Raw genomic sequence first — 12,827 nt, 5'->3', positions numbered from 1 at the left:
TTTTTTTTTTTTTTTTTGTTTTGGTAAAGATGCTGAGTTTTGCTGACGATGTTACGTATTTTCTTCCATATAAAGTACAAAAACTGTCTAAAATCAACGGCATTTTTTACCAACTCGGAACTTGCACTTTCTTATACTAAAATTTATGGGGTACAATACTACATACCAATATTTTACACTACATACCAATTATTTACATTCTGATTAAAAATTTTTATAATTTTTGCACAAGGTTTGAAATTTGGATTTTTATGGGTTTTATAAAAAGTTAATAAAGATTAAACAATCAAAAATACATTTAAAACTTGGCTGTGTCGTGACCCTATTAATTTGTCCGGGATTATATATAAATATGTATGCATAAATCTATGACTTTTAAAAATGGAATTTTTTAATTAAGACGTTTACTGCATCTTGTGAATACCCTAAATACATAACTTTTAACTTACTAAGTACAAATAAATGTAATAAAATAAAAAAGTACAATTGAAATTCCTTAAATGTGTTTTATTAAGACTATAACAAACAGTCGCATGGCAGTAGAAATAGTGGTGAAATGCCGTCATTATAACCGTAAAATTACAGAAATAAAGCCCGTAAAATGAAGACCAATAAGCCTACTGAGCTAAGGCAGTGTCAAATCGGGCTGTCACAACTGATACCACCTTGTATTATTGCATCATGGTAAAAACCAGAGTAGCTGTGACGGGTGTAAGTAGTGCAGCTATACATTTAGCTAAGCGCAAAAGACATGAGGGAGAGCGAGATGTAAAGTCACACGTACGGGAACATAAAGAACGAAACGGTCACAAAATCTACCGATGCCCTTAAGAATGTGATGGGGAAAAATACGGGAAAGTTTCTGTCATGGCTCCAGGTCATTTTACTACTCATTTGACCAGTATCTTTCTTGCAGGGGAGCTTTGGTCCGCTTGCGATGCTCACGGAATACTTTTAGTGTGCGGTTACGATCAAGGGGCGAGTGGAACTTTATGACCATAGCATTAGTGGTGGTACCTGACCGCGAAGGGCGAAAAATGTTTGTGGCGAAATGGTAATGTCATTGTGCATTGGAAGCTACCTGGAAAGTACCTGTCAAAATGTATAAATATCCTACCTAAATATTAGACAGGGTGTTTAAACTTAGGGCTGATGATACCCGGGGCTTTTATTACCCGGGTAGCCGGGTATTACCCGATTTGCCCGGGTACCCGGGTAATATACATATGTTGATGCCGGTTGTACGAAAAACACCCGGGTAACGCGACATAAAGCTTCTTGTATAATCTTTTTGGTGAGGATAAATATTTTTTCCGTGAGACAAATTTTTTTGATACATTTTTTTATGTCTAGAATGTACGCGACTATGTAAACCTATCCGCTAGCCTGAGTAGATGCAGACAAGAAAAATAAATTAAAACATTGGTTTCTGTACTTAAATTCAAACTTCTAGTTTTTGTAAATGCATATACATACATGCATGTGTACATATGTATGTATGTTTGTATATTTAAAAAATATTAATATTTTAAAACAGCGACCGAGAACAAAATATATGATCGAAACTAAATGTCGTTCTCGTAGTTTGTTCCCAAGAACGCGTCAAAACCAAAACCAAAATGAGAACAAAACTGACGAGAACGTTCTCATTGGAAATTATATAAGAACAAAACCCTGTGGAACGTTCCCAGAGAGAACAAACTGCGAACAATACTTTCGGGGACATTTCTAAGAGAACAAAATGCTAACAAATTTTTCTGGCAAAGAAAAAACGGAAACAAAATTCTAAGGAACTTTCACTCGAAGAACAATTTGGGAGCTAAAGTCCCAGGAACTTTCTCGAAAAAGGAACAAATCTTCTCTGAACTATCTCATAGCGTTCCATGACTTTGAAATGTTTGAATATTAGAGTTAATCAAAAGAGAACTGAAAGAGAGTTATGCAAATAAAGTTAACGAAAGCCTTAAGACACGAACTTTTCTTTCACAGAAAATGAAAAATTGTTCCAATAATGGACAGTTCACCATAATGATAAACGATCCGGAAGTTGAAATGATCCAGCTTTCCTCTGGCTTAGAATTAACATCCGTGGTTCTCAATGAAAAAACTTTTCCTCCAAACACGCAGACTACCCTCTCATTCTTAACGTCAAGTTTTCAAAACTTTTGTTCTCGCCTTGTTCTCTAGCAGGACGATCCCCAGACTTTTGTTCTTTTTTTCTTTTATGTTTTGTTGTTCGCTTTGTGTATTTCGGCTCACCCTGGTGTTGATTTTTGTCAAGTACAGTAAAACCCGCTTAAGAACCTCACGAAAAATGTTAGCTTTTTGAGGAACTTAGGCGGGTTGGGTACTTAAAAGAACCCGCTTAAGGACCTCGATGCGGGTACTTAAGCGAACATAATGTGTGATGTAGGTACATCTTCTTGTTAACTTACATAAATAAGTCCTTGAATAAAACATAAACATTTAATAAAGTATACGTAAGTTAAAACCAAGATCGTAGCATTATTTAAACGCGTTAACACATAAAGGAAAACTTTATTAAAAAACAGATAAAGCAATGTTATGCCATTTTAACAAGAGTAAAATTAAAAAGTCATTGATTGTACATATTTATACATACATACAAACAGGGCGTATCATTTTGGACCAAATTAAAAATGATATTTTATTAATTTTGATGAGCTTCTTTGGCCTAGTTGGTGATTAGTGCAAGTAAAAACAACGTGGATGTAGAAAAGAGAGAGAGGACAAGATACACACTAGAGAGCCTTCGCATATTAGAGAATAGAAAAAGAACGATGAATACAAAAGAAGACACAGATGATATTGCGGCTACTTATTTATTATGTTTGTGACAAGAAAATCAGTATGACAAGTGTACCAAACGATAATGGTACAATGCTCTAGCTTTTAAGTGTTTATGTTTTAGTGTTTATATGTTTATGTGTTTATATGTTAACAAATATACGTATATGAAAGTAAGTGTATATTTTTGCTGCGTGATAAATTCAAATATTTGAGACTTTATTAACTACATGTTCAATGTAACTTTTGTTCCTAATTGTTTTTGTTTGTATCTTCTTTTGTTTGTTAATTTAAAATAAAGATTGGCCCCTGAGGATGCTAAGGAGTTTAGCGAAACGTAGGGCAAAGCAGTGAAGAAAAAACGTTGTTTTTACTTGCACTAATCACCAACTAGGCCAAAGAAGCTCATCAAAATTAATAAAATTTACGAAGAAAATTGGCCAGAAAATAACAAATTATATTAAAAATGATATTGTTTGCCACTTATGTATGTTTATTTTTTAATTTTTAAAATTTTTCAATTAAAAATATTCATTCCCTAACAAATACCATAGAAACTTAAAATATAAGCTTAAAATTTTGCAGAACACTAAAAAAAGTTCATAAAAATTTTTCAGAAGTGTTTAAATTTTTTATGAGTATACAGTTTCATAGCCCATTAAATTTTAGTGCGCAGTTTGTGGAAGGTGTGTAGCGCTGCCACTGAATTTCAAAATATGTAAATGTTTAAGGAAATTTAAAAAAAGCACTTAAAAGGGGAATATTATAAGTAAAATGGTAAATGGGGTACGAAAAATGTAGGTACTTAGGGGGGTTGGGTACATAAGCGGGGAGGTACTTAAAAGAGCGATTCTCTTCAGAATACATTAAAAAATTCACCGTGCCCAAAAATGTTGGGAAGCGGGTTAGATACTTAAGCGGGGGGGTACTTAAGCGGGTTTCACTGTACCTACTTTTTATCATTATTATTACATACATGGCGTATGAGTAACATTCTTACCTAGTCATATTTTATAAAAACGAAATGATTATTATTATTATTTTTAGCTCCCTACAGTTTAATACTTCTACAATCGTAAAATTATTGCTACTACCTTGAGATACGAACATTTGTTATAATATTTCCCCATATGGTATGGAAGATTCTTAAAGATTTTCCCTATGTACGTTGGTTTGCGGTATATAATGGTAAATGCGCTTAATTTTTACTTCTCCACATTTTTTCGGGTGCTCGGGTAACCGTGTAATTACCATACTGCCCGGGTACCGGGTCTACCCAGGTAGCTCATTACCCGGGTGAAATCATCAGCCCTAGTTTAAAGTGATGTAAAAAAGCAAAATTCATTAAAATAAAGTAGAAAAGCAAAGAAACAAATTGGCAAAATATGTATTGAATTAAATAAATTCCTGCATTTATATGACATTTCAGTATTTTAAAGCTTTTTGGCCAATAACTCTAAGACTTAATAAAACTTTTTTGCTGTTTTCGTCAGAGTTTGTTTAAAGTTTTTTATAGATATTGAGTCTAACCCTGTAGCATTCTGATTCTTTTTCACTTGTAAGTATGCACAATGGCAATGTTGCGAATAAAGTTGTATGGTAGTATTGCACTTTAGCTTGATACGGCCAAAAATTGGCGAAAAATTTCGAGAGTGGTATCAATTGACGCGTTTTAATGCCAGTAAGAATAATCCTAGAGCGGAAATTAACTTTTTCGGTTAATTGAAGAGGTATTATTTTTTGAACCATTTCACGCAAATAAATGGAGTAAATGGAGTGAGACATTAGCACAAAAAAATATCAAAATATTCGCCATAAAAAAGCGTTTGCATTGTTCAACTAATCGCTTTCAACAAAGTTGGTCGCCAGCCAACATTTAGCCCTTCAACTTTTTTTCGTGCAACCCGGCGTGAGGTGAACACAAGAGTTGAACGCATGAACCAAAAATACAAGATCACGTAAGAACGCGACGTTGTATTTGTAACTGGTTTTGAGAAAAAGGTTTGCGAAAGCGGGTTCGTCAGCTGAGCGTTTGTTTACATCACAAGCACCACTATTTTACACTTTTATTCAAGTAAAGAAGAGTTAATTCAACATGACAACACATTTTAAAGCATTTTGTTGCATCATATTACCTAAATTGTGCGTTTAAAGTGGTTGACAATAATTTTGGCTAATTTTGGTTTTCGTTGTTTTCTTTGCTTTGTTTACTTTTCGCTCGTTTTCCAGTGAAACAAGATGGCGTAGAATCCGCTAAAAAAATCGACTTTTTTCACTCTCTTGTTCTTACGTGATCTTGTGTCTTTCGTTCATGAGTTGAACGCAAATTCGCCTCGTTAAACGAAAACCAGTTTTCGCTGAAAACTACTTGAAAACTTACATTCCACTCATTCCAATCGGTGTCTTTACTAGTTTTTTTTCGATTGTTTATCAAAGTGGAAGTCATATTTTATCATCTTTAATACGCCATTTCGGATTAAAGCTGATGCCAGATAAAACTTTGTAGCTTTGCGTGACATTTATAACTTTGCCAGCAAAGCGCCAGATGCAAAAGGTATGTCACAATGAACGCCAAGAAAACAATTTTGTACTGATTTTTTACTCGTCAAAATTACTGTGGATTTTATATATTTTGTTTAAAAATATCAGCAATGTAATTAAGTTTTATGTTTCTAGAAGTGTTTTCGTTTTCGGTCAGAATCATGATTCAATAATTAAAGGTTAGATAAACTGACAGTTGTCCCTCTCGCACCGCTCCCTTAGGCATGGCACCAAAAAAATAGTAGTTTTACGTATAAAAAAGTACTATACGGTAAATTTCTATTCGAAATAAGCAACGTTGACATCACTGCTGCCATTATTGCTCTTTGTTTTCTTCATATTCGCTGTCATTTGATTTTTCCGATTGCGTGAATTTGGATAAGTTTGCCAATAATTTCGAGCTATTTCTTAATACAGTTAAAGTTTTTAATTATTAATGTGTAATATATCTAATTTGCTTGATAATTAAGCGCAGCGCATACAATTTGGGTCCCACTGTGAGGTACTATTTTAACAATTGTATTTTCTGGTCGTGCGGGACGTGGTCATGTATAAATTCCGCTTTTATTTAATTAAATCTATTATAAATCGGTTTCTTTCCAGAAAACCTTGTCCGAAGCTTTTAAAAAGTGACTATAAAGTGGCAATTTAACCAGTGAACTTTTTTCTTTAAAGGATTCTTTGTGTTTTCACTTTTTGGCTTTCGACTTCAGCGCTGCTCCAATTGTTAATTTTTCCTGCCCCAGAGCAGCGACATCATCAATTCGCTTTTGTGGACACTGTGTTCCATTCACACACACGTAAGTTTAATTAAAACAAGTGACTATAAGCAAACAATTTAACAAGTGAACTCTTTTCTTTTCAGGTTTCTTTGTGCTGCATTTTTTCTGCTTCGTATGGAGCGCATTTCCGACTAACGCATCTGTGGACACTGAGCTCCGACTAACACACACACACGTAAGTTTAATTAAAACAAGTGACTATAAGCAAACAATCTAACAAGTGAACCCTTTTCTTTCCAGGTTTCTTTGTGCTGCATTTTTTCTGCTTCATAGGAGCGGATTTCCGACTAACGCATCTGTGGACACTGAGCTCCGACTAACACACACACACGTAAGTTTAATTAAAACAAGTGACTATAAGCAAACAATCTAACAAGTGAACCCTTTTCTTTCCAGGTTTCTTTGTGCTGCATTTTTTCTGCTTCGTATGGAGCGCATTTCCGACTAACGCATCTGTGGGCACTGAGTTCCGACTAACACACACACACGTAAGTTTAATTAAAACAAGTGACTATAAGCAAACAATCTAACAAGTGAACCCTTTTCTTTCCAGGTTTCTTTGTGCTGCATTTTTTCTGCTTCGTAGGAGCGCATTTCCGACTAACGCATCTGTGGGCACTGAGTTCCGACTAACACACACACACGTAATTTTAATTAAAACAAGTGACTATAAGCAAACAATCTGACAAGTGAACCCTTTTCTTTCCAAGTTTCTTTGTGCTGCATTTTTTCTGCTTCATAGGAGCGCATTTCCGACTAACGCATCTGTGGACACTGAGTTCCGACTAACACACACACACGTAATTTTAATTAAAACAAGTGGCTATAAGCAAACAATCTAACAAGAGAACCCTTTTCTTTCCAGGTTTCTTTGTGCTACATTTTTCCTGCTTCATAGGAGCGCATTTCCGACTAACGCATCTGGGGACACTGAGTTCCGGCTAACACACACACACACGTATAATCGCTGCTTCTCCGTTTAAAGTGTTTTGTATGTAAGTTAAAATAAGTTATTTCAGCCGTGCTTATTCATAAGATGATATTTCCAAATTACATTAAATTTTTAAATGTAAGCGTTACTAATTTCAGTGGGGTTAAAATAAATTTTTGTGGCAATAAATAACATCTGAAGTCATTTTGTTGCTTTAGTAAAATGTATACAAATTTATGTAAAAGGCAACAAAAAAGGTAAAAGGCAAAATTTATGTAAAAGGCCAATTGTACGAAAGTAATTTGACGGATTTAGCTGTTATTTATTGGCTCCTTTATATTTGGTACATTTCTGTGTCCGTTTAAATTAGCTTAAGTGAATTTCGAGGGTTTAACATTTAATTAAGATATAATTAGATAAAATAAGAGATACACCTATAATAAGAGTTACTTTAAAGGGAAAATGGCCTATTTCAGCTTAAGCTAACTGACGGACACAAATTTATTCTAAGTTACATATATCAAACAAAATCCTTAAGTAGAAATATCATCTTAAATACTTTTTTCGAAAATGTGAGAATTCTATTCACAAGTGCGAGATTGCATACAATACTTGTACATGTTTATTTTGCTTAGCAGCATGTATGTAGTTATATAATAATAATAATAGATTGGCGCTTACACATATGTTAGTGTTTGGCCGAGCTTCTCGTCCGACTTGTGGTGTGCGCCTTGATGTTGTCACACAAAGCGGAGGGACCTACAGTTTTACGCCGACTCCGAACGGCGATTGTATTTTTATGAGAAACTGTTTTTCATGGCAGAAATACACTCGGAGGTTTGCCATTGCCTGCCGAGGGACGACCGCTGTTAAGAAAAAACCTTTTTCTATATATTTTGCGATGTTGCTTTGACCATTGAGTTATATATGTACATATAATTTAAAGGCTTTAGCTAGTTAATGTTAGTCAAATATAAAAATTAATAATGCAATGAAAATTATTAATATGTAATTAATTTTACAAGTAATTAATTTCTTTTAATTAAATGGTTTCTTATAAATTTGCTTTAATTAAATGGTTGATTAATAATAATAAGTAATTAATTTATTTTGATTAAATGGTAATTTATTATTAATAAGTAATTAAATTTTAATTTAAAAAGGTAAATAAAATTAACTGTTGCCCCTTTGAATTTTTCAATTAAGTTGCCAGTCTCAAGTGCAGAACCATATATGCTAATTAAATTTCGTTTTTAATATAGTTAATTCAAAATGCCGAAAGCAAGTTGTGTTTTGTGCCGAAAAACATGGACTCAAGAAGGAGTCAAGATGTTCCATGTCCCACAAAATGATATAAAAAGAAAAAAAATGGTCCGACTCTTGCGGAGTCCAACTAAGTCCTGCGGCGAAATTGTGTTCACATAATTTCTCATCGGCCGATTTTATGTCAGGTTCCGATCGTAAAAGGGTGAGGCTATTAGACAATGCCTTACCGTTAGCGATTGAGAGTCTTTGCGATTGGGAAGAAACTTCTTCCAAGTTTATCGATATTGCAACCCAAACTGAGTAAATATAAATGTAAATGCAAAATTGATATATACTAACTGTTTTTGCTTTAGACCAATAGATTGCCAAGTTGAATTGCTCGAAGCAGAAGTAGCAAACCTGAAAGCGCGCGTTAAGGAGCTGGAGAAATTAGAAAACTTTGTTTTGTTAATTTTTACAAATGGTCAGGTACGCAAACTGCGTGATGCGGATAAGAAAGTCCATTGGGCATGGAAAGATATTTCTTCTGCTATTGCGCTGCACGCGGCAGGCCCAAGGGCTTATGGGTATTTATGTAGTAAGGGTTTTCCTTTCCCTGTGAATCAATCAACCATTCGAAAATGGCTACAAAAAATCACAGTGGACGAAGGTGTGTTGAGCTTCTCATTGAATGTCATGAAAAGCAGAAATGAGGTGCCGGTTGCGGACAGGCTGTGTATTTTAAGCTTCGATGAGATGAAAGTCGAATCGGTTTACGAGTACGGTGCTACATCCGACGCTGTTCGGAAACCCTGCAAATACGTGCAGTTAGCAATCGCGCGTGGATTGAAGGCCTCGTGGAAGCAACCGGTATTCTGCGCCTATGACTGCAAGATGACCAAATAGATTTTGGATAATCATGTAGTCAAATTGCAAGAAGTAGGGTTCACCGTGGTAGGAATAGTATCCGATATGAGCGCAGGGAATCAGTCCCTGTGGAAGGAACTGAATGTTAACTGTGGTGGGAAACTGTGTATGTAGCTCACCATAGTTTATTATATTATATTTATTTTTAGAGCAAACCTGGTTTCCGAACCCCGCTATCAACGGGAAGATTTTTGTCTTTGCGGACGTACCTCATCTCCTAAAGTTGGTTCGGACCATTTCCTCGACACAGGTTATGTGTTCAAAGGAAACTCATTTACGCATCAAACAATTGTTCAGTTGCTCACTTTGACTTCGGTGTCAGATGCATCAATTGCATACAAATTAACAGAAACACACCTCACGGTTCATCACGCAGGACGGCAAAAGGTAAAGCTGGCTGTCCAACTGTTTTCCCATAACACGGCAAGCGCAATTAGACAATGTTATGCGATGGGGCATAATATGCACAACGCTTTAGAAACGGCCGAATTCATATCCGTGGTCAACGATTAGTTCGACGTTTTAACCGCAAGTTTACCACGTTCCAGTCAATGGCATCAAAGAAACCCTTTGGCATGGAGTTGGAACTGCAAACGCAGATATTAGCGAAAATGGACGATTGCATGCAGCATACTAGGGTGACTGGGCGGCAGGCGCTGTTACCTTTTCAGAAAGGAGTTCTTCTAAGCAACAATTCTCTCAGAAGTTTGTATGAATATGTGAAGGAGGGATATGCTTTCTTCGATTCCAAACTATATACTCAATATCTTATATTAGCTCGTAACACGGAAAGCTACGCTGCTCGAGGAAATGTGGAAACCGACGATACCGGGTGGCTTCGCCTCAGTGACACATCAGTAGAAAATCTAAAAGGCCTTCTTACTGATGATAAGGTGGTTTCCGAGGAATTCGCATTTTCTAATGAGCTAGCGTTTCCCAATGAGGTCGAGCAAGGCGTAGATATAAGCACGAGGATGCCTTGGAATACATCGCTGGTTTCATTATCAGAAAGTTGGGCTTAGCGCAATATATTTCAAAGGAGCATATGTACACTTGGGTTGACGAAGTCTCCAGAGGCTCCTTGACCAAGCCATCCAGCGATTTTTTGGATGTTATCAAAAGCTTGGAGATCGAGTTGAAGACATACAATGGCGACAAAATAAAGCCTTGCTCAGAATATTTGGCTAAGCTCAACGCATGTTCGCAACACATTAGTGCCAGCGATGATGTGAAGAAATTATTTTTTAAAACGCGTATGTACCAGTTGATAAAGAACCTCAATAAGGCGCAAAAACAACAAAAGAGACCGGTTTCTCTAAATCAAGGTAAATCATTAAAAGAAAATAGAAAACTTAGTTTTTATTTATTTAGAAAAATATATATTTTATTGTTTGTTTACTTTTAGCTTGCCCACATCGTAGGTCAGCTCCTCACCCCGCAAGCTCCGCAATATAGCATCTTATCGCAAGTACTTCTTGTCTCGCAAGTTCCGCACCATCACGCAAGTACTATTTCTACGCCAGTACGCTATGTAATTTCACCAATGGGTAATCATTCTACCAATGCATAATCATTCGGATAAGCTTGCAGTAATTACACTCATTTAGTTTTCAATCAAATTTTCATATACAAAATTTGTGTATTATTTTTAGCACCTGGCACACCACTGACCCAAAACTAGTCCACTAGGTAACTGACAACGCAACGCAAATATCTGTCGATTTTACTTTAACGCGCGAATTTAATTCACATTTTCATTATGTAGTTGTAACCCAACATGCGCTGGCCGAAGCATGGACGAGGATTTCACTTGTAAATCGGAAACAACGAAATCTTACAAAAAATACGTTGTGGAATAAAACTATTGGCACTTTGCTTACGATTAAGCTCACGAGGACACAATGAAACAAAGTATACAAATTTTATAAATATGTTAAACTAAAGAACTAATTATTTATTCTTATTTCAGTTAAAAGCGCCTAACGTCGCGACTGGGTCCTGGCTGTAGAAGTATGATTTCTAAATAACGGTCCCTTTAAGCAGTCAGCGGTTACATGCACCTACAAGATAGCATACAAGCGAACTCAACTAACTATAAATGAACTATAAGTTCAGTATTTTTCAACTAGGAAAGACTACACCTCGACTACTCTACGTTGCTTTCAACTGACTACTTTTACATGATGATGTTGCATATATACATATGTACTTACATATGAAACCTGCATGACTTTGAAGCCAATTAAAAGTTTGCCGTAATAATTTGGCCAAAAGTTGACTATTGAGTCGATTACGAAATTCTTGACTTTCCGTCAGAGCTGTAAAACTGTGAAATCATTTAAAATTTTAATCATGAAATATTTACAAGTAGGATTTCATTAATTTTCCTTTGGTCTGGTAGTGTGACTTATATTTTTTTCAATCTCCAATCATTAAAAAAAAATTGATTTCACACAGTAAGGTAGTAAATGCCTGAATGAAAAACTGAGAATGCTGAAGTAAACAGAATTCAATACTGAATTAGCTTCCAGATGAATGAACACTTTGCTATGTGTCCATTCTCTAATTCAGTTCCAATCAAATTTTATAAACTAAGAAAAATATGTAAGTTTAAATGATGGAATAATGAGGTGTATGAACTTTAAAACGATATTGACATAGTGTCGCGTATCAATGCACAGCGGCCACGCGGGCTAAGCCATGTCCTACGAATGAATGGTTGTGCTTGGACTCCTCCACGCATGAAACGCAGCTTGATTCACATGAACATATTGTACAAATTTATAGTTTTGGTTGCTTGAAAACTGAGTGAAAAATGTTCCAAGACAATTAGTTTCTATAACTTTTTTCTTTTAAAGATTGGAAAATCTGCAGAACATGAAATAATCAAGCATAACAACCATCAAATGATAGCAGCTTTTATCATTCAGTCCATGGTTTATCCACATACATATAATGTCTTTTTTAAAATACATATGTGCCAATTTTCGCGCGGCCACCCTTTATGATCAGTTTTTATTTGAAAAGAACGATATTCTCATTTCCCAATACCAGGCGCTCATGCATGTGAAGTAACAAGTTTTCTATTTCTACGTACAAAATTGTTTGTATAAATTTTTAAATTTCCAAAATTCTACTTTGTACAGTTCAAAGGCTTCTACAAAAAAAAATTTTTAAAGTTCCACAAACAAATTTATACATATAGAAAACTTGCTACTTCATATGTATGAGCGCCTGGTATTGAGAAATAAAAATATCTCTTTGTACCATATATGTATTACTCCTATATTGGCAGTAAGAGCTAGTACCATGATAAAAACATAACAACGTAAAACCATTGAGAGGCAGTCTGACGTTTGCCAACATTATAATTTTAAAATCAAAACTCAAACTCACACACACATTCTCATTTTCAATCTCAAACAACAACAATTGTGAACAATTTAATTTTATTATTTTCAATTTTATATGATTTTAAAATGTTGGCAAACGTCAGAACAAAATCATGGCCGACGAATTGAGAGAATGAATTNCATATATGTATTACTCCTATATTGGCAGTAAGAGCTAGTACCATGATAAAAACATAACAA

At 35.2% G+C, this 12,827-nt stretch overlaps 2 long non-coding RNA genes across 4 annotated transcripts in view; both read left to right on the top strand.

The window, feature by feature from the left end:
* LOC108366637 (uncharacterized) overlaps nt 1–7,732 on the top strand; it is a 13,208-nt gene extending 5,476 nt beyond the window's left edge. The window contains exons 1-6 of one of the 3 annotated variants that reach the window (XR_001848116.1): nt 5,581–5,851; nt 6,025–6,149; nt 6,215–6,306; nt 6,372–6,462; nt 6,528–6,619; nt 6,997–7,732. This is a non-coding gene — a long non-coding RNA (uncharacterized LOC108366637). Of the gene's footprint in view, nt 1–5,580; nt 5,852–6,024; nt 6,150–6,214; nt 6,307–6,371; nt 6,463–6,527; nt 6,620–6,684; nt 6,774–6,996 lie in introns of those variants that run through there. The other 2 variants (XR_001848114.1, XR_001848115.1) reach the window with 2 other exon arrangements.
* Nucleotides 7,733–10,656: 2,924 nt separating this feature from the next.
* LOC108366639 (uncharacterized) lies at nt 10,657–11,621 on the top strand. The gene is made up of 4 exons (XR_001848117.1): nt 10,657–10,823; nt 10,887–10,923; nt 11,000–11,145; nt 11,204–11,621. It is a non-coding gene; the product is annotated as an uncharacterized LOC108366639 (long non-coding RNA).
* Nucleotides 11,622–12,827: the final 1,206 nt, after the last annotated feature.

Source organism: Rhagoletis zephyria, unplaced genomic scaffold (genome assembly GCF_001687245.7).
Source record: "Rhagoletis zephyria isolate East Lansing unplaced genomic scaffold, Rhagoletis_zephyria_1.1 Rzeph_scaffold_02353, whole genome shotgun sequence".
Lineage (NCBI taxonomy): Eukaryota > Metazoa > Arthropoda > Insecta > Diptera > Tephritidae > Rhagoletis > Rhagoletis zephyria.
This window is presented reverse-complemented; position numbering and strand designations above follow the sequence as displayed.